Here is a 5757-nt window from a genome sequence, read left to right as displayed (position 1 = left end):
TCTCTGTCTCCTCCCTCCTCTGGTTCTCTCTCTGTCTCCTCCCTCCTCTGGTTTTCTCTCTGTCTCCTCCCTCCTCTGGTTTTCTCTCTGTCTCCTCCCTCCTCTGATTTTCTCTCTGTCTCCTCCCTCCTCTGGTTTTCTCTCTGTCTCCTCCCTCCTCTGGTTCTCTCTCTGTCTCCTCCCTCCTCTGGTTCTCTCTCTTTACTAACTGTGAAACATGAAGAGAACTGATCAGTCTGGAGGGGGGGGGGGGTAATGTAGAAACTGATCACGTAAATGTGTTACTATTTGATGTGATCAGTCTGGGGGGGTAATGTAGAAACTGATCATGTCAATGTCATCACTATGGCGGGGTAATGTAGAAACCGATCATGTCAATGTGTTACTAATTGATGTGATCAGTCTGGGGGTAATGTAGAAACTGATCATGTCAATGTGATCAGTATGGGGGGGGGGTAATGTAGAAACTGATCATGTCAATGTGTTACTAATGGATGTGATCAGTCTGGGGGGGTAATGTAGAAACTGATCATGTCAATGTGTTACTAATGGATGTGATCAGTCTGGGGGGGGGGGTAATGTAGAAACTGATCATGTCAATGTGTTACTAATGGATGTGATCAGTCTGGGGGGGTAATGTAGAAACTGATCATGTCAATGTGTTACTAATTGACGTGATCAGTCTGGGGGGGTAATGTAGTAATATATGTGATCAGTCTGGGGGTAATGTAGAAACTGATCATGTCAATGTGATCAGTATGGAGGGGTAATGTAGAAACTGATCATGTCTTCTCTCTGATCCTAGATCTGTTAGATGTTCTGTTATATACTTTATGTGATCAGTCTGGGGGTAATGTAGAAACTGATCATGTCTTCTCTCTGATCCTAGATCTGTTAGATGTTCTGTTGTATACTTGATGTACGCCTGATTTATCTGATCATTAAAATACTGTACACTTTGAAGTGTGTGACTGATCCCTAATGTTAAAATAGTGTACACTCTGAAGTCTGTGACTGGTCCCCCTTGATCGGCCGGGGGGGTACCCTCCCCCGCCGTGGATCGACCGGGCCGGTGGCCTCCCCCGTTGTTCGAGGACTCCAGGTTAAGAACCACTGTGTGCTTTAATAGATGACCATCGTGAATATCTCCACAGCTCTCTGCTGCCCCCCTCTGGGCCTCGGGGGTAACAGCCACATGTCTCTGACAGACGCTGGGGATAATAGTGGTTACATTTTCAGTAAGAATTCACACACTAAAACCACAGTATGCTTCATTCAGTACAGTGATGACCAGGGTGTATTCTGGGAGATAGCAGAGAGCTGAAGGCAGTTGTGTTCTCTGGTCTGAAGGCTGGTCGTGTTCTCTGGTCTGAAGGCTGGTCGTGTTCTCTGGTCTGAAGGCTGGTCTGAAGGCTGGTGGTGTTCTCTGGTCTGAAGGCTGGTTGTGTTCTCTGGTCTGAAGGCTGGTCGTGTTCTCTGGTCTGAAGGCTGGTCGTGTTCTCTGGTCTGAAGGCTGGTTGTGTTCTCTGGTCTGAAGGCTGGTTGTGTTCTCTGGTCTGAAGGCTGGTGGTGTTCTCTGGTCTGAAGGCTGGTCGTGTTCTCTGGTCTGAAGGCTGGTTGTGTTCTCTGGTCTGAAGGCTGGTTGTGTTCTCTGGTCTGAAGGCTGGTTGTGTTCTCTGGTCTGAAGGCTGGTGGTGTTCTCTGGTTTGAAGGCTGGTGGTGTTCTCTGGTTTGAAGGCTGGTGGTGTTCTCTGGTCTGAAGGCTGGTTGTGTTCTCTGGTCTGAAGGCTGGTGGTGTTCTCTGGTTTGAAGGCTGGTGGTGTTCTCTGGTCTGAAGGCTGGTTGTGTTCTCTGGTCTGAAGGCTGGTCTGATGGCTGGTCGTGTTCTCTGGTCTGAAGGCTGGTGGTGTTCTCTGGTCTGAAGGCTGGTGGTGTTCTCTGGTCTGAAGGCTGGTCTGAAGGCTGGTGGTGTTCTCTGGTCTGAAGGCTGGTCTGAAGGCTGGTTGTGTTCTCTGGTCTGAAGGCTGGTGGTGTTCTCTGGTCTGAAGGCTGGTTGTGTTCTCTGGTCTGAAGGCTGGTCTGATGGCTGGTCGTGTTCTCTGGTCTGAAGGCTGGTCGTGTTCTCTGGTCTGAAGGCTGGTTGTGTTCTCTGGTCTGAAGGCTGTTTGTGTTCTCTGGTCTGAAGGCTGTTTGTGTTCTCTGGTCTGAAGGCTGGTGGTGTTCTCTGGTCTGAAGGCTGGTGGTGTTCTCCTGTCTGAAGGCTGGTTGTGTTCTCTGGTCTGAAGGCTGGTTGTGTTCTCTGGTCTGAAGGCTGGTCGTGTTCTCTGGTCTGAAGGCTGGTGGTGTTCTCTGGTCTGAAGGCTGGTCTGAAGGCTGGTTGTGTTCTCTGGTCTGAAGGCTGGTTGTGTTCTCTGGTCTGAAGGCTGGTGGTGTTCTCTGGTCTGAAGGCTGGTGGTGTTCTCTGGTCTGAAGGCTGGTGGTGTTCTCTGGTCTGAAGGCTGGTGGTGTTCTCTGGTCTGAAGGCTGGCCGTGTTCTCTGGTCTGAAGGCTGGTGGTGTTCTCTGGTCTGAAGGCTGGTGGTGTTCTCTGGTCTGAAGGCTGGTGGTGTTCTCTGGTCTGAAGGCTGGTGGTGTTCTCTGGTCTGAAGGCTGGTGGTGTTCTCTGGTCTGAAGGCTGGTCGTGTTCTCTGGTCTGAAGGCTGGTTGTGTTCTCTGGTCTGAAGGCTGGTGGTGTTCTCTGGTCTGAAGGCTGGTGGTGTTCTCTGGTCTGAAGGCTGGTGGTGTTCTCTGGTCTGAAGGCTGGTGGTGTTCTCTGGTCTGAAGGCTGGTGGTGTTCTCTGGTCTGAAGGCTGGTTGCGTAGGTGAATGTTGGTGTTGGACACAGGCAGGCAAACAGACGCAGGCAGACGCACGTACAGTTGAAGTCAGAAGTTTACATTTAAACTCAGTTTTTCCACAATTCCTGACATTTAATCCTAGTACAAATTCCCTGTCTTAGGTCAGTTAGGATCAACACTTTATTTTAAGAATGTGAAATGTCAGAATAATAGTAGAGTGATTTATTTTTTTTAATTTTTTTATTAAGACAGGCCTATTTCAGCTTTTATTTCTTTCATCACATTCCCAGTGGGTCAGAAGTTTACATACACTCAATTAGTATTTGGTAGCATTGCCTTTAAATTGTTTAACTTGGGTCAAATGTTTCGAGTAGCCTTCCACAGGCTTTCCACAATAAATTGGGTGAATTTTGCCCATTCCTCCTGACAGAGCAGGTGTAACTGAGTCAGGTTTGTAGGCCTCCTTGCTCGCACACGCTTTTTCAGTTATGCCCACACATTTTTTATTGGATTGAGGTCAGGGCTTTGTGATGGCCACTCCAATACTTTGACGTTGTTGTCCTTAAGCCATTTTGCCACAACTTTGGAAGTATGCTTGGGGGTCATTGTCCATTTGGAAGACCCATTTGCGACCAAACTTTAACTTCCTGACTGATGTCTTGAGATGTTGCTTCAATATATCCACATAATTGTCCCCCCTCATGATGCCATCTATTCTGTGAAGTGCGCCAGTCCCTCCTGCAGAAAAACACCCCCGTGCTTCACGGTTGGGATGGTGTTCTTCGGTACCTTCAGGCATTTGGAAATTGCTCCCAAGGACCTTGTGTAGGTCTACAATTGTTTTTTCTGAGGTCTTGGCTGATTTCTTTAGATTTTCCCATGATGTCAAGCAAAGAGGCACTGAGTTTGAAGGTAGGCCTTGAAATACATCCACAGGTGCACCTCCAATTGACTCAAATGATGTCAATTAGCCTATCAGAAGCTTCTAAAGTCATGACATTTTCTGGGATTTTCCAAGCTGTTTAAAGGCACAGTCAACTTAGTGTATGTAAACTTCTCACCCACTGGAATTGTGATACAGTGAATTATAAGTGAAATAATCTGTCTGTAAACAATTGTTGGAGCAATGACTTGTGTCATGCACAAAGTATATGTCCCAACCAACTGGCCAAAACTATAGTTTGTTAACAAGAAATGTGTGGAGTGGTTGAAAAACTAGTTTTAATGACTCCAACCTAAGTGTATGTAAACTTCTGACTTCAACGGTAGGCAGACACACACATGTAGACAGACAGGCAGACAGACACACACATGTAGACAGACAGGCAGACAGACACACACATGTAGACAGACAGGCAGACAGACACACATAGGCAGACAGACACACACGCAGACAGACAGACACACACACACGTAGACAGACAGACAGACAGACAGGCAGACAGACAGGCAGACAGACAGGCAGGCAGACAGACAGACACACACACACGTAGACAGGCAGACAGACAGACAGACAGGCAGACAGACAGACAGACAGACAGGCAGACAGACAGACAGACAGACAGGCAGACAGACAGACAGACAGGCAGACAGACAGGCAGACAGACAGACCGTAGTAAAAGAGTCCAGTGGAACAGAGTTTGTATAGAACATTTATTTATTCTGAGAGGAATAAATCCATAGATGCATCACTGCAAGCACACCACGTTCCCACGTTTCATACTGTCAACACACAGCAGAGTAGCTACAACACACACACACACACACACACTCTTGCAGCGGGGCCCAGAAACCACTCGGGTCTCTGTCGATGCTCACAAGCGAACGTAAAAACAACTTTTTCTTTTTAAAAACCAAACAAACAAAAACAGTACTATGTTCCCTCCCCCTCTGTTCTGACCATGGCTGTTCTAATTTAATATTCAGTTCCCCCCTCTGTTTTGACCATGGCTGTTCTAATTTAATATTCAGCCCCCCCCTCTGTTTTGACCATGGCTGTTCTAATTTAATATTCAGCCCCCCCCTCTGTTTTGACCATGGCTGTTCTAATTTAATATTCAGTTCCTCCCTCTGTTTTGACCATGGCTGTTCTAATTTAATATTCAGTTCCTCCCTCTGTTCTGACCATGGCTGTTCTAATTTTATATTCAGTTCCTCCCTCTGTTTTGACCATGGCTGTTCTAATTTAATATTCAGTTCCTCCCTCTGTTTTGAGCATGGCTGTTCTAATTTAATATTCAGCCCCCCCCCCCAACACAAAGAAAGGAGGAGAATGAGCGAGACTCAGGAAGATAGAAGCAGCGTTGGAAAAACATCCAGCTATATTTACACACATGGGGCTGACAGACGCTGATCTTGAATCAGTTCTGTGTTTCCCCCACATTAAGGTTAAGACGGAAGAAGCTGATCCTAGATTTGTGGTTAGGGCCAACTTCTCCTCAGGGCGGTACAACCCATCTCAGATTGGGTCAGGATAGAGTCGGGAAGAGGAGAGAGATGGGACTGGAGTCATGTGACCAGAAGTTGTGGAGGTTTATGTAACGGAGGTGATTCTGTGAACATGAAGACTTGTTTAGCTCTTAGAGATAATGCCTAGGCTCAGCCTTTCGCTCAGGAAGCTAACGCAAGTCTTGTGACCCGGGGTTCAAGCCATCGAGACCGGTGTCTGTCGTCATTAAACATGCAGCACTTTGGGGTCGGTCGATCACCTGGATGACCGACTGACCCCACCCAGATCCCCCGGACATGAAGACAGGCCCAGATCATCCAGGCCATAAAGACAGGCCCAGATCACCCGGACATGAAGACAGGCCCGGATCACCCGGACATGAAGACAGGCTCGGATCACCCGGACATGAAGACAGGCCCGGATCACCCGGATATGAAGACAGGCCCGGATCACCCGGACATGAAGACAGGCC

General features: G+C 47.8%; 1 protein-coding gene across 1 annotated transcript in view; it reads left to right on the top strand.

Moving 5' to 3' along the window:
* Positions 1–963, top strand: part of traf7 (TNF receptor-associated factor 7) — a 46920-nt gene extending 45957 nt beyond the window's left edge. Inside the window, exon 21 of the mRNA XM_090194520.1 lies at positions 1–963. This exon is cut by the window's left edge and continues 1989 nt beyond it. The gene's annotated coding sequence lies outside the window, so the exon portion shown is untranslated.
* Positions 964–5757: the final 4794 nt, after the last annotated feature.

Source organism: Oncorhynchus mykiss, chromosome 13 (assembly GCF_057628025.1).
Source record: "Oncorhynchus mykiss isolate SJ-2025 chromosome 13, ASM5762802v1, whole genome shotgun sequence".
NCBI lineage: Eukaryota > Metazoa > Chordata > Actinopteri > Salmoniformes > Salmonidae > Oncorhynchus > Oncorhynchus mykiss.
Note: the sequence above shows the minus strand (reverse complement) of the source record. Positions and strands in the feature narration are given on the sequence as shown.